The sequence below is a fragment of the Papaver somniferum genome, chromosome 8 (assembly GCF_003573695.1).
Source record: "Papaver somniferum cultivar HN1 chromosome 8, ASM357369v1, whole genome shotgun sequence".
Classification (NCBI taxonomy): Eukaryota; Viridiplantae; Streptophyta; class Magnoliopsida; order Ranunculales; family Papaveraceae; genus Papaver; species Papaver somniferum.
This window is the reverse complement of record NC_039365.1, coordinates 71,577,698-71,593,480: the sequence shown is the minus strand read 5'-3', so window position 1 is coordinate 71,593,480 and position 15,783 is coordinate 71,577,698. Positions and strand designations below refer to the sequence as shown.

Sequence of the window (15,783 nt, the reverse complement as noted above, 5' to 3'; positions counted from 1 at the left end):
CGTGGATTTCCCGCTCCCGATCGAGGAAGTGATCAAACTCTTAGAGGCATGGATCCAGGACGATGTCATTAGATTACCACCCCCTATACGCCCATCGACCGAGGCAAAGATGGAGCACCCCAAATACTGCTGCTATCAGCGGTGTGTTTACCACCCGACCAGCGACTGCAACAGACTAAAACATATCTTCAAGGAGAAGGTAGAGGCGGGGGAACTTCATCTGGGAAATGAGGGAGTACATAGAGATCCACTTCCAGTCAGAAATTGCGGGATATCTGGGACTCCGTGCACGAAACTGTACAATCCATGATGCATCATGTGTGCGAAATTCTCTACCTTTCCAAGACGCAGCGTCAAGACATCTTCACGGCCCTCAATCGTGTTGTGTCGGGCAAACGACTTTTTCCGGTTACGAAAACTACGCCAGAAGCCCCGTCTCTTTTAGGGGACAACGCTGAAAAATACAACTGGGGACTGCTAACCACGGCCTACCTAAGGGGCACTGATCTCGACAACACATTGATCGATGCAGCCTCTGACTTCAATATCATTACCATCAAGACTCTGAGAGCTGCAGAAATTTTGAAGCAAGAGGCTACCCACTCCCCAACCACGGTCAAGAATTCGGAAGGAAAAGCAATGAACGCATACGACTACATTAACCTCGAAATCAAGGTGGGAGACGTTATAACGCATAGCAAATTCCACATTGTCAAAGAACTAGGTTATGACATGATCCTGGAGCGCTCGTGGGTATTTGACAACGAAGCAAAATTGGGAGCATCAACAACTTAGTTCTTTGACACCCGAAAGAGTTTCCAACAAGCCGTCCAACCTGTTGCCATATCAACAACTTACCAGTGGAAATCGATCACCCGGAGAAAGCCCGCTGGCTCTCGCTCATAGATTCCAAACACAAGTAAGCCTGGTCAAACAACCTTACCTACAACCATTCACTTCTTCTCTTAGCCCGTCATGGGGACTTGGTCCGATTATCAGTACGGACATTGTTAAGAGATGTGATTGGGACGCTGGGCCTTTCAAGCGCTTCACCAAGGATTTGGAAGCTGCAATCGAAGATAACGAGACCAAGAGTCAAGCAGTTACACGACGCCCAAAGTTTCAAATTGAAGACACGGTAGTCAAGGCAACCTCATTTCAAGTCAGAAACATAACAGTGAAGATAGTTGTTTGGACTGATTCACCCGAAGAAAAGGAAGACGAGCCATATCTGGTGGCAGATGTTCTTTTGGGCGGTTACTACAAACTCATCAACACTGACAAGTTGGAAGGCATAACATTTCACTCGCGATGGCTCAAGACCTTCAATACCTAAAGCACGGTGCTACTTCCTCCTCCAGCGTTCTCCCTTTAGTATTTTCTTCAGTGATTTCCCTTTCCACTCAGTATTTGTATTACCTCCAAGATGAATGCGCCACTTGCATTCTTAATTAGGTTTCCGATTTCTATTTAAAGCATACTTTTCCTTTCAAATGAGTTTTCTGGATAAAAAAAACAAAACAAAACAAATAAATCCTGAAACATCGTGAAACCATTACCCATCAAATCACGACCAGAAAAGCCGAAACCCTGCAAAAGATGCTTTACTCGAAACTTTGAAGGGAAGAATATACAAGGAATCATCAGACGACAGGAAAGGTATGGAATATCAAACAACCTATTTTGATAAAGGTTTTGGATCCTTTCAAAAAAGAGGTTGCATTCAAAGGAGCTAAATAAGCGGGATGTTATTTGGCGAAACCCTAACTTCGCCATGAATACAAAGAAGATAAAAATGAGTCTGTGAAACATCAAAGCGGTTACACGCCAAGGAGAAACGGCAAAAAAGGAAACTGGTTATCAAAAGTAGACGCTCGGATCGCCAACGCCTCTGTCGGAGCCCTTTCAAGCACGTTCCCAAACAATCTTTCGGACAACAAAGGTTTCATTCAGAAGCCGCCTCCATAACAACAACTCCAACATCCCACCCGGGAACCGCCTCAGCAGCAACATTTTCCACCTCCTGTCCAACGCCCACTTCGACAACCGTCTCAGCATATGCCACCACAGATTCTCAACGTCCTTGACAGCAGTTTCGACGTCCACTCCAAAAGCTGCTTCAGTTTCGTCAACCACAACGACGTCTTCCTCAAAAACTTTTTCAGCAGGCTTTCGAGGATGTCTCGATTAATCCGCACCAGAATCAAGGATTACGACACCATCTCGGGTAGGGAAATTAAGTTGGCTCTCCCCTAGAAGTTTCACGGACTCAGTTTTCCGCCGTTTCAACCGAGAGGCGAGTCGTTCAGCCCTAGCACTGGGCTGTGAAGAAGTTTCGTTGCCCTGAGGTATCTCAACGCGCTGGGATGCTTCACCATCTCCCCTCTTTTACTCCATATCCACCAGAGTCTTGAAATCCTGAGCATGCATCCGCACTCCACATAAATAGGTGGAAGGCATGTCCTGAATAATTTCGCCAGCTTCACGAAACAGAGAATTAATTCTGTCCAATGCCTCTTCATGAGAAGAAGACCAGTTTTCCTCGATCCCAAAGCTTCTCTCCGAAGAGTTATAGGTACGGTTGTCACTGGAAGATCCCATTATGTACTACAAAATCAAAAGATGTGATAAGTTTTCGCCCTATCTGCACCAGCAATCTACACGAGCAAGAAAACAAAGTGAGGAACCAGGAGAAAGCACGAGACGATACCTGTAAAGAGGATAAACGTGATTTCAAGACGATCTGTACAAACGAAGGATTCAAGATCGCCTCTTATATTCAGCAGAGCGATGAAATCCGAAAAAGGAAAGCTTTCTACTAGTCATGAATTAAGGCGTGATATCGGCTGGAAAAGATATTTGTCTATGCGTGTCAATTAGGGATTGATAAAAAAAACGTAGAAGTACGTGTTTGGAACACGCTGGCCTGCGTTATCGCTTCTGCTCTACTGCTATCCCCAAAACTTGGAAGTGAAACCGGAAGTATAACATGAGGAGGAGAGCTAACACCTTTCATATGGACGTGATACTTTGGGATATGAATAAGGAAAGGATTTCCAATCTGAGCCACGCATGGAAAGAGGCAACCGTACCTGCAAGCGACACCAACGGTCCGCGCCACGCAAAGACAACAACCCGCGCCATGCCAAGCCAGCGTCATGCCAAGCCAGCGCTCATCCCAAGCCGATCCAACGCTAACGGCTCCATTCCAAGCCGACCAATGCCAACGGCTCCGTTTTAAGCCACACCATGCCAACGGCTTTCCAAGCCAATCCGGAAACGCCAACAACTCCGTGTTCCTAGCCTAGCCAAGATGACACCAATTGTTTGCATCTCGGACAGCAACTACCACTACCACTCCGCGATCTAGCTAGCAGCACCACGAGCAGAATCTACGCAAAACCACTAGCGCAAGAATCACGAATTCTCCTTACCTCCCGAAAAAGGTTAGATGGGTCTTCCTGACCATCTCTTCATGACTTGTCGTTTCGATTTTGTCCTTGTCTGTCACCATCTTATGCTTACCTCGCAATAAAGCCCATGTTCCGAGCTAAGCAGGGGACTTAAATGTTGATGGTGGTTTTTAGCTTAGAGTTAAAATCGTAAAGCCTTTGCCAAACAGTGACGTCACACTTGAGTAATAATATCGCCACTAGCACATTTATTGAACCGTTCAACATGTCTGCGTAAAATTACAGGGTTCGTTTTTTACGTATATGCTATGCTCCACGGCAGAGCCCTCGGTACTGACTGACATCATCTCTACACATGCCAGCCACGCATTCTATCCAAACGTGCCAATGGCATGCTATGCAAGCCACATCTCCGCACCAAAGGCATGCCGACCATGCCAGCCGCACCACCGTGCCAATGGCCTGCCATGCCAGCCACATCTCCGCGCCAAGGCATGCCAGCCGCACCACAGTGCCAATGGCATGCTATGCCAGCCACATCTCCGCGCCAAAGGCATGCCGACCATGCCAGCCACACCACTGTGCCAATGGCCTGCCATGCCAGCCACATCTTCGCGCCAAGGAATTCCAACCATGCCAGCCGCACCATAGTGCCAAAGGCATGCTATGCCAGCCATATCTCCGCGCCAAGGAAAGAAAACCATGCCAGCTGCACCACGGTGACAATAGCATACCATGCCAGCCACTCCTTCACGCCAAGGCATGCCAACCATGCCAGCCACACCAAAGTGCCAATGGCATACCATGCCAGCCAAATCTCCGTGCCAAAGCCATGCCGACCCTTCCACATGTCGCTGGTTGCCAACCGAAGGGTTGCAACAATCAACGGCTACCCTTCCATCTGAGATGCAGATATCAGCCATCCAGGTTCGCCACCTAACGCATGGAAACTTCCGGCCCAAGGCCAAACATCACGGTTTTGCCAAAACCCTAATTTTGGTCGCGCCTAAAAAATGCCAAAGCCATGCCGACCCTACCACATGCCGCTGGCTGCCAAACGAAAGGTTGAAACAATCAACGGCTACCCTCCCATCTGAGATACAGATCTCAGCCGTCCAAGTTCGCCACCTAACGCATGGAAACTTCCGTCCCAAGGCCAAACATCACAATTTTCCCAAAACCCTAATTTTGGCCGCGCCTAAAATATGCCAAAGCCATGCCAGCCCTACCACATGCCACTGGCTGCCAAACGAAGGGTTGCAACAATCAACGGCTACCCTTCCATCTGAGATGCATATCTCAGCCGTCCAAGTTCGCCACCTAACGCATGAAAACTTCCGGCCCAAGGCCAAACATCACGGTTTCGCCAAAACCCTAATTTTGGCCACGGCTAAAAGATTCCAAAGCCATGCCGGCCATACAACATTTCGCTGGCTGCCAAAAGAAGGGTTGCAACAATCAACGGCCACCCTTACTCCTGATATGCAAATCTCAGCCGTACAAGCTTGACACCGAATGCATGGAAACTTTTGGCCCAATGCCAAGCCCTAATTTTGGCCGCGCCTAAACTATGCCAAACCCTAGTTTTGGCCGCGCCTAAACTAAGTCAAAATCCTAGCTCGGGCGCGCCTAGGCCATGCCACTGGTTGCAAACGAAGGGTTGCAATAATCAACGACCACCTTCTTCCTGAGATGCAAATCTCAGCCGTACAAGCTTGCCATCTAACGCATGGCAACTTTTGGCCCAATGCCAAGCACTAATTTTGGCCGCACCTAAACTATGCCAAAACCCTAGTTTTGGCCGCGGCTAAACTACGCCAAAATCCTAGCTCGTCCGCGCCTAAACCATGCCACTAGCTGCAAGCGAAGGGTTCCAACAATCAACGACCACCCTTCCTCCTGAGATATGAATCTCAGCCATACAAACTTGCCACCAAACGATTTGTGGCAATCTCTTGGCCACGACACCAAAACCCTAATTTGGTCGTGCCAAGAGCATGCAAGCGCTGCAACCATGCCGTTGGTTACCAAACGAAGGGTTGCAACAATCTATGGATACCCTTACTCCTGAGATGCAGATCTCATACGCACAAACCTGCCACCAAACGACTCGTGGCAATGTCTTAGCTGCGATGCTAACTCTTGGTCACTGCACCAACTTGGCTGCGATGCTAACTCTCTGGTCACGGCACCAACCTTGCTAATATGCCTATTCTTTGGTCATGACACTAACTTGGATACAAACGCCAAATCCTTTGGCCACGCCACACGTAGCAACATGTTACACGTTTTCCACAAAAACACTCGAGACATCAAAACATGTCACAAACTGGGGGATGCACATCAGGGTATCGGTCTGGTGGTTTACAGCGTGCGGCGTACACTACGCCCGTTACAAGAAAGTGTCATAAGGGTGGGGCGGTTAGTAAATACAAGAAGTAATGGTGAAACGTTTCCTTCATTATGAAAACATCACTTCCAGGCGTTACCCCTTACCATTTTCTTCCATTTACTCAACCGTTTCCACTTCTTACGAGACCAGGGTACGTTTCGTTACGACTTGTATAAATAGGTCTCACCTATTTCCACCAAAGACACGTTTTTGGTCAGGAGAATACAACACTCATAAAGCACTTGTTAGCTTTCCCATCTGTTAGCTTTCCACTTTCTGATACAAGTCGTCAAACAACTACTCTTCCCGAATCAACTATTCTGGTCTCAACACTCTCTTCACTTCCCTCCCTATACCAACCCTTCTCCTTCACTTTGTGACTGAAGCAAGTCTGGAACGGCCATTTCTTGGTTTAGGCCGGATTTGTGCAGATTGATCTCTCGAATCAAAGTACTCCCTTGCAGTACATTGTTTTGGGTTTAGACTCGTTTCTCACCCACACACTCGAAATTACCGAAGTCAGCAGAAACTGTTTTCACCCTCAAACAATGTGATTTCCTTTTTGATCGTAGATCAAGGGGAGACTAGAAATAGATAGCAATACATATAGTCTATCTAACCTCAAAATATAGTCTTATGACTTTCGAAGAGCACCCTAGATTCTTATTCACCTCACAAGTATTAAACATGTGGAATCACAAAGTCTGAGACGAAGAGAACTTTGTTATTTATATTTATCTTGTTTAAGTGAGCATCTCAACAATCAAAACCAGATTAGGATACTCGATCTATAAAGATAAAGATAGTTAGATCTGCCTTCACGAATTTCTAGGTGAAGTCTTTTTAGTCACTAAACCTTAGAAGGGTTTGAAGGAGAGGACGACTCTAGTTTACAACTAGGAAACACAAATATAGTGTCGGGGATTCAAAAATCCCCATTGCTTGAGGTTTTCTCTTATATAGACTTTCAAAGTATAGGTTGTTTAGGTTTAAGCTAAGATAGCTTGGAACCAAGAAAACAATATCCAACGTTAGATGAATCTTTGGTATGAAATGTGATTATCATACCAAGATATACACTCTGGTTAGGATGAACCGTAATCGAACCGTGTACAAAGACATTGTTCATGGACGGTTAGTCGAAACTAGGATATTGAACCATAAGCTTAATCATTTTCATATAACATTTAGGACTTTAAACTTGAGTCACAACCATATATTATAATGTGATTAATCAAGAATACATAGCACAGTTTGGATAACTTTGCCTATGTAAGTGGTGGTTGAGATTTATTCTCCAAATATATAAATCTACGGCCAGGGTGAATTTTGCAGATGTTACTCATTCCAAAAATCATGTACGCCCAAAACCGTTCAGTTTCTCATTTACTTCATATCTGAAACGAAATGTCAAACGCTCAATTAAATCAATGGTCACTCCGACCTTTCCGATATTGTAAGTTCATTCATCTCTTCTTCCAAACCCAAATCTAAAGTCCGTAAGTTTGAGAGCAATCAAAATCAAATATTGGAATGGGGAAATTAGGCTCAGGCCCAACCCATGGATAACCCATAATATGAGGCCCTTAATTAAAAAAAGTTTAAATCTAGGCCCCGAGTTTTTAAAAGACCTTGATACCCTTATGCATATTGTCAAGCCCATAATTAAATAAAATTTAAATCTAGGCCCAAAATTATTAAATCTAGGCCCGAAATTATTAAAATACAGTGCGAAGGTGTAAACAGAAGTTACACATGCATATGGCATGTGTAACCAGAAGTTACACATCCTTATGATATGTGTAATGCAAAGTTACACTTGTATATATATGCAAATAAATAGACATAAAAAAAAAACACAAAAAAAAAGTTATTACTTTAATATTCATTTACAATAATTTCTTAGCATGTGTAACTAGAAGTTACACACGCATCTGTTTAGTGTAATTGAGAGTTACATATGTGTCTATCTAGTGTAACTGAGAGTTACACATGCATCTGACTTGTGTATTCAGTGTCAACTCCAGTTCCAGCGAGACCATTACCACGTTTAAGCAATTAGCTTTTATGAAGTTATCTAAAACCTGAAATATAACAACAAGCAATCAGTATTTATACGATTAAAATGAACAGTACATAAAACAATGTATATTTCAGTTTCACAAGCATCTGACTAGTGTAGCTAGCGGTTACACATGCATCTGAATTGTGTAACTGAGAGTTACACATGCATATAACATGTGTAACTAGGAGATACACATTCATATGGCTAGTGTAGCTAGCAGTTACACATGTATATGACTAGTGTAACTAGGAGTTACACATACATATTGATATGTGTACCCAAAATCAGTATGTGTAAGTAAAAGTTACACATCTAAGTAGAAACTACACATCTAATTTGCATGTGTAACTGGTATCTACACATCTAATTAGCATGTGTAACTAATAGTTACACATGCATCTCACTTGTGTAACTAAGAGTTACACATGTATCTAACTAAGTGGGCTGCTAGGTTGCTCCACTTCATCTTCTGATCATTACAAAAAAGATTCAGATGCAGATTATCAAAGACACGTAAATGAAACTCGGTGTGTACCTAGCAAACAAACTCACATTCTAGAACCAACATTTATACATCTCGAGAAAAAGATAGCATATTGCTGTGTTTATAAAACCAGTTCTTGCTAGTTGTATTAGCTAAGGATGCATCTTCCCAGTAGGCCTCTCAAATGTGTACACCCAAACTTTTGCCAAGGAATGCAAACATTAGAAGCATAAAAAGATCATGGTGGTAATTACCCGAGGTATTCATCAAAAAACCTCTGGTTACCAAAAAAGAAACACTGTTAAATGGGACTAAATTCGACTTCCAAGCCAAGCACACAGATTGTTCAGAAATATGAAGAGCTCAAAAAAAAAACCCGATCATCAGTGATTACGTATAATACTAAGACAAATAACTAATGTCAACAAGAATTCATGCCAGTAACTTTTAGTTTGACTGGTCTAAGACAAACAACTTCATACAGATTATAAATGTGAAGGTCTGATTGACTGTTTCAAGTTTCCAGCATTCATTTAGTATAACACTGTAATTCTAACGCAAATAACCAAGAAGTCGCTACACCTGCTACATATTCCATTTCCTGGAAAGGTGTTTAGAACACGGGTCATTAATATTTAGCATGGTATGTGAGGTAATTTTTAATAACCTGGCACAGAGACCTGAGAGAATACAAGCCCCAAAATTCACCGGGGTATAAGTACTTAATACTTTATTTGTCCTAATGCTGTTATGTGTACAACATGATGAAATATGCACTTTCGGTTAAAAATGAACTAAGGTGCACTTTGTATCAAAGCATCAAAAGGTGGCTAGTTTAGAGTTTCCACCAAACAGCAAATTAAATGATAACATTCTAAGCAATAAAGAACCACAGTTTCATAATATAGATAGAAGTCTCACCAGCATCTGCATCATCTGAAGCTTGACGATTTACAGAAAGCGGAGTTTGACTCCCCCCTGAAAGAGCAATAAAAATACACCTTTAGGTACTCGTAAAAGAGGCATACTTAACAACCAAATAACTAAGACATCGGAAAATGAAGTACCTATAATCATCGGAAAATGAAGTACCTAACAACCAAATAACTAAGACACAACCAGTAAGAAACAACCAAAAAATTTACCTCAAGAGCAAAACATTGGCAGCATGACATCTGAAATGAAGTACCTATAATCATCTTTATCAGTTGACTTCTACTTCTCAGCACTGCTTTCTTTCATATATGTCAACACATATGAGCCTGGTGATAAGGATGAATCAGAGCTTTCTAATTTCTCAGAAAAGTACAACAATTGAGCAATCAAACTCTTTTGTGATTCAAGAGTGTTTTCTGTTGTTTCATCTATAGCCACTTGGATAAACAAACTAACCAATGAAGCAGTTCTCATTCAATTTATCAATTCTGATATCACCAGTGCCTCCTCATCCTCCTAAAGAACCCCTACCTGCACCACCAACATCACCAGACCAGTTCATATGAGTGGATGAAAAATCAAATCAAATCTATGGGTAACAGAGACAATGATTCTTTGATACTGAATCTCAAAACATTATTTTAGATCGTAGCTGCAAATTAAGATTTACGACGAATAGATATGGATTTTTTGTTCAAGTTTTTTCAAAAAATCTAAATCAAAACAACCAGAGTGAGTAGAAAATTGTAGATCTATGCTTCGATTTCAATTAATAATGTAGATCTATACTTATACTTATACGGTCATCTGCTAGGTTGCTCCACATTGTAGCCGCACGTTGAAAAATCCAGGTGCATTTTCAAACATAATGTTTTCACAATTTAAAAGTCTCAAATTATAACCTGCATTGATCATAGGTTCAATTGTAAAAGTTTGCGATGCTTTCATCACTCCAACAGCTTTATTTCCTGTACTTTTGTCAAGGTTTAACACGAACTGACAGTAGAAAGCCACTTCGCTTGAGTTACAAAATAGATTACACTAATAATGTACACATCATGGACTAGTTTCAATTAGATGTTCTTGTGCTTTTTTGTTCTTTCGGACTACATAGAGCCAAGTGGGATGAAATGCACCATTATTCATTCAGCCTAAAACAAACAGCCATATTTAGGATATGATAACATGTGACTTGGAACCGATTAAAAAAAAAAAAAAACAGGTGACTTGGAGCTATATCTTAGGTTAAGAAAAATAAGACTTATATTATTCAAAGACCAGTTCACAAAAGATACTTGCATAGTGAGGAATGTTAGGAGCACAATGGAACGTATCGCCAATACCCTGTCCGCAGTATGATTTCACTTATTTTAACATATTAAAGATAGCAGAATTTGTAAGGATAACAAATTGTAAAGAACAAATTAAATTACCACATATAGCCCTCACATTGTAGCATGTCCATTAATGACCCCTCCAACTTCACGAAATCTAGCTCCAAGTTTAACTGGTATTTTGAACAAATATTTGAAAAATTAGTTTTGACGCCCAACGGTTAGCATACCAGATGCATGAAGATATTTGCCGAATATGAGTTCAAACCAAACAGATATTGAAAAATTCTTTATCCATGCATAATCCATACCTAGTCAGTTGCTCAAGAAATGACCAATCCCACAAAGGCAAGTAAATAACATTCATTTATTGATTTATAATCATCCTGCGTAGAACAAAATATGCAGAAACCTAACTAAACTCAGACAATAACATTCACACTAACAATTACTAATGCACTGAGTAAAAAAAATTGGCTGACTGCATTTACCCAATCTTCATCACCATGTCCTAGTGCATTGACTGCAATATCTGAGGCCATATCCAAGTACTCATTCACTTCAACATCATAGACATTAAAATTCCCATCAATTAACTAGCAGTTGCACAGCCAATAAATCTTTTCATCCAATAACAACCCTGCAAAAAGTATTTCTTCACTTCTCGTCTCAGGATCCATCTTCACAGAGCATATTAGGAAGAGATCTGAATTGAATTATGAAAACATATCAAACAAAATAAAATTAAATTATGAAAAATCAAAATAAAAAACCAACAAATCGAACTTCACAACAGCATCAACAACAACAACAATAATAAACACATACCTAGATGCAAAATATGTTGGTTCATGAAAAATCACGTGGTTCCGCTCCTCCGATCTAAATAAAATCAACCAAAAACTATAATCAAAACCTAATCAAACTAAGAAAATAGAATTACCAAATGAGGAAAACCAAATGAATCAAGCAGCAAATCTTACATAGAGTAGTTTCAAACAACAAATTGGAATTAATTGAGAATTCGTATATTGATGATCAGTTGCTAAATCAATTTGAATCAAATCAATTAGATTTATATATCGATTGAAACAAAAACTAATTAAGTCAATACCTGAGATATCTTCTAATCAACTAAAAATCCAGATTAAAATTGACGCGTGTAGATCATATCTATTAAGTTCAATCGAGTTGATTGAGCTGTAAATCAATTAAACATCATCAGCAGAGAATCATAAACATCGACAGTTGAGATCGATGAAACTAAAATCGTTTTCTTCTTCTCCGTAAAACAGCGACGTTGACGATCTGAAAACCCTAAAAATTTTCATAGCAGAGATGAGAGAGAAGTGAGAGAAAGTTAAAATGAAAATGAATCTGGAAATGAAACCTATAGCCTATTTCATTAGGTATATATAGTAAAGGGCATTTTTGGTATTACGAATTTCCCCCAAACCCTAAACTTTATTACCAAGCCCTGATATCTAAAGTTCTGGGCCTAGAAATATTAAAAAGTGAAAGTATGGAGTTGATAGGGGAGGATCCATTTAGTGGGGCTTCTATATATTTAAACCATATAGTAGGGGGTTCTAGTATTTTTCACTATTGGAATCAGTAAAAAGTATGTTTTTCATTTTTAAAGTCCATTCATCTCTTCTTCCAAACCCGAATCTTAAGTTCGCAAGTTTGACAACAATCAAAATTAAATATTAGAATCATCAGTAAGAAGCATGGTTTTCATTTCTGAAGTCCATTCATCTCTTTTTCCAAACCCAAATCTTAAGTCTGCAAGTTCGAGAGCAATCAAAATCAAATATTGGAATCGTCAGTAAGAAGCACGTTTTCATTTCTAAAGTCCATTCATCTCTTCTTCCAAACCGAAATCTTAAGTCCGTAAGTTTGAGAGCAATCAAAATCAAATATTGGAATCAGTAAGAAGCATGGTTTTTATTTCTAATTTTCTTTGAATAGTTGGCCAATTCGTTTTAATCAACTATGTTCAAGACTTCATGTTTTCTAGTAAGCTTTCTAACATTCTAGGGTTTTTAGTATTGTAAAATTTTGATATTTCAGTTTTGAAATAAATTCCTGGCTTATTGTCGCTCTGCATCATCTAATTCTAACGATCACATAAATATCCAAATGCTGCTTTAGATTTAATTATGTTCTGATGAAGTCTTGAACATAGTTGGCTTATAATCTCACGAAAGGTGTTTTTTCTTCCCAGTTAGATGATTGAATAGATAAATCCATTGTTGTGGTTGATTCATGAAATCTGACTATTATCCCGACTCACAAGAAAAAGGGGTAGTTGAATCATTTCTCTTTTTCTCTATCCGTGCTTCAATACCACAAAGAATTACTACTCTGCCGTTTCAAGGAAGTCTTTCCTCTTTATGGTACCATCAAAAGTTTCTAACTACGATCACAGAGAATGAAAGATGAGCACAAATGTCGCACCGTCAACGAAAAGACCCAGTGATTGATAGAAAACCCACCCAGTAAGAATTTTTAATACAACCGATTAAAAAAAAAAGAAATTTAATTACTCTCAATTACCTTTGATTAATGTTTCAGCAGTGTGAAAAAAACTGATTATAGGTTCTAAGTATAAGTTGAGAAGAAAGGTGGCAGTAGATCCTTTGTTTATCTTCTTTTACTTTTTTTGGAATTTGTTTCATTAGTAGTTGTTGGTTGATCAGATTTGTGATTTCTAGGTGCAGGGACGGAGGATTTATGATATTGTTTATGTGTTAAAAAGTATTGGGGTTTAAACTACAAAAACTAAGAATAAGCATGCTTGGGTTGGGTTTGCTGGAATTCCTAAAAGGCAAAAACGTGAAATCAGGTTGATCCCCTGAAACACAAACTCATTAATCCTAACGAGTATGTAATTTAAGCAAAAAAGATTGTTGAACCATGTCTTTCTTATTTTCTCTTTTCGTTCTCTCTTGGAAGCTGTAGAACAAAAGGGTCTTCAATCCCTAGCAGTCAAGCAACGAAATGATATGCAGAACTGAATAATCAAACACCCGGTAATCATGCCCCTTTGTGTTCTCATGGTTTGAAGTTCTAAGTTTTGACTATAATGATTGGTTTCTTTGATCTCATTAGATCTGAATGGCAGATTAGATGAGAAGGCATTTGGTATATTGACCAAGCTAATTTTATAGAAAAAATATCACGTTGGAATTGTCTTACATACTTTTTACCAAAAGTATGAGACAGTGAGACGTTCTGATTCTGTAGGTTTAACAAGCTTTTGACGGGGTTGGATTTTTAGCTGATGGTTTCTCAATTTCTTAGGAGGGGGAATACGTTATGTTTTATTTATTTATTTTTGATTGAAATACGTCATGGTTGTAGAAGTTGCTTAAGGTTGAATTATTTTCTTGGTTAGTTTTAACATTTTAATGAGTAACGTTTCAGGGTTTGTGTTTGGTAATTGTTGATGTAGAGGTCGTGGATATGAGGTAAAGCTGCTGCCCAAATTTGTATATGGAGGAAATAAATCATTTGTGGTTTTCCAGACCATATACAACATTACACATGCATATAGAACTCAATGCCCTACCGTTCTGATTTCAAAACAATGAATTAAAGTTGTTTTTCATTTTTGCAGCAACTCAAATGAAATCTTATGCACCCACACCATAAAGGTATTTTGTCCACTAGATCCGTTAATTCCAGGTATGAATGATTGAGGTTGTCATTGAATAGGGTTCTCATTTCTCTCGATAGATTCCTGAAACTAAATTATCTATCTTTTGATTAAGAATTGACCACTGAACTTGATAATAGTAGACTCACTTATCCATCATTGAATAAAAATGATGTTAACACATTTAGTAAGGAATATTTTTGTGTGAATTGGCCTTATGGAATCTCTTAGATGCAATAATTCATACAATTAAATTTTGTTAGTTCTTAGCTTTTGTTGATTATAATATTATGACTCATCAATTGGTATTATATTTGCGTTTGTTACCTGAAATTTTGAAACCATGTAAGCGTGCCCAAGAAAGCCTCTTAATAAGGTAGGAAAACAGTCTCGATGACAAAATTATAGCGGTAAACATATGTACGTTATCAATATCTTCTTTGCACTATCTTACAATTGGTTGGTCCATGGGTGAGTTGGGGGAGTTTAATGTAGGAAAATTTCTTGTTTGGTCCTAGGCCCACATAGTTATTTATAGTAGGGTCCAACCGGAATTTTTTTTTATCCGGAGGTCCAAAATTAATTAAAACATGGAAATGTCCATAATGCCCATTACTACCAAACGTGTGTGTCTACACTGCTTACAAATTTGAGTACATATCTGGTACACTGCTTAAAAATTCGAGTACATATTTGCTACACTGCTTACAAATTTGAGTACATATATGTCTGAGTACATATCTGTCGTACTGCTTACAAATCCGATTATATATCTGAATGCTTACAAATTCGAGTACATATTTGCTGCACTGCTTCCAGGTAGAGTACAAATCTGTAAGAATCAATGATAAATAAATTAGAAAACGTATTACATCACATATATTGTAGGATCATACAATGTAGCAACCCAACCTTCTATGTTCCTCCAAATCCATTTGCAGCACACCTTCTTTCAAACACACGTCACAACCAATTTGTAACTTCATCAAGACCACCACCAATTTCACAAGCTTGCAAATCTGAACCAACAACAATCCTGTTCCTATCATTCAAAATCTGTCATTTCTTGCAATAAGTTCTGAATTGCAGCTCCAGATCATCTCCATATCCAATTCATTACTGAATCAAACGTACAAAGAGCATCTATTTCAGTATTTCATATACGTACTGAATCAAACATAACAAGAACACTTCCTATCAGTATGCGATATATGTACTGAATATTCATGAACTACAAATCAACAGTATGACAACAACAGTGACAGATCTATGAAAAATAAGAGAATCGAAAGACATATTACAGTATTTCACATAAGTACTGAAGGGTAAGACTAAAAAAGAGAGAAAAACACAGCAAATAGCACTTCCTATCAGTATTATACATACATACTCATGGATCGAACCAAAAAAATTGGAAAAACTTCAAATAAAACAAAATTAGAAGAGTTTTGTATCAGTACGCCATATATGTACTGTCAATTCATACACGAAAAACAAC

General features: G+C 39.4%; 1 long non-coding RNA gene across 3 annotated transcripts; it reads left to right on the top strand.

Annotated features, from left to right (window-relative positions):
• The first annotated feature begins 12,250 nt into the window (after positions 1-12,250).
• LOC113301279 lies at positions 12,251-14,484 on the top strand. 3 transcript variants are annotated; one of them, XR_003336169.1, is made up of 4 exons: positions 12,251-13,125; positions 13,342-13,472; positions 13,589-13,659; positions 14,054-14,484. It is a non-coding gene; the product is annotated as an uncharacterized LOC113301279 (long non-coding RNA). The 3 variants fall into 3 exon arrangements; XR_003336170.1 differs by having other exon boundaries at positions 12,251-13,472; positions 14,054-14,097; positions 14,247-14,484; XR_003336168.1 differs by having other exon boundaries at positions 12,251-13,472.
• The last annotated feature ends 1,299 nt before the right edge of the window (positions 14,485-15,783 follow it).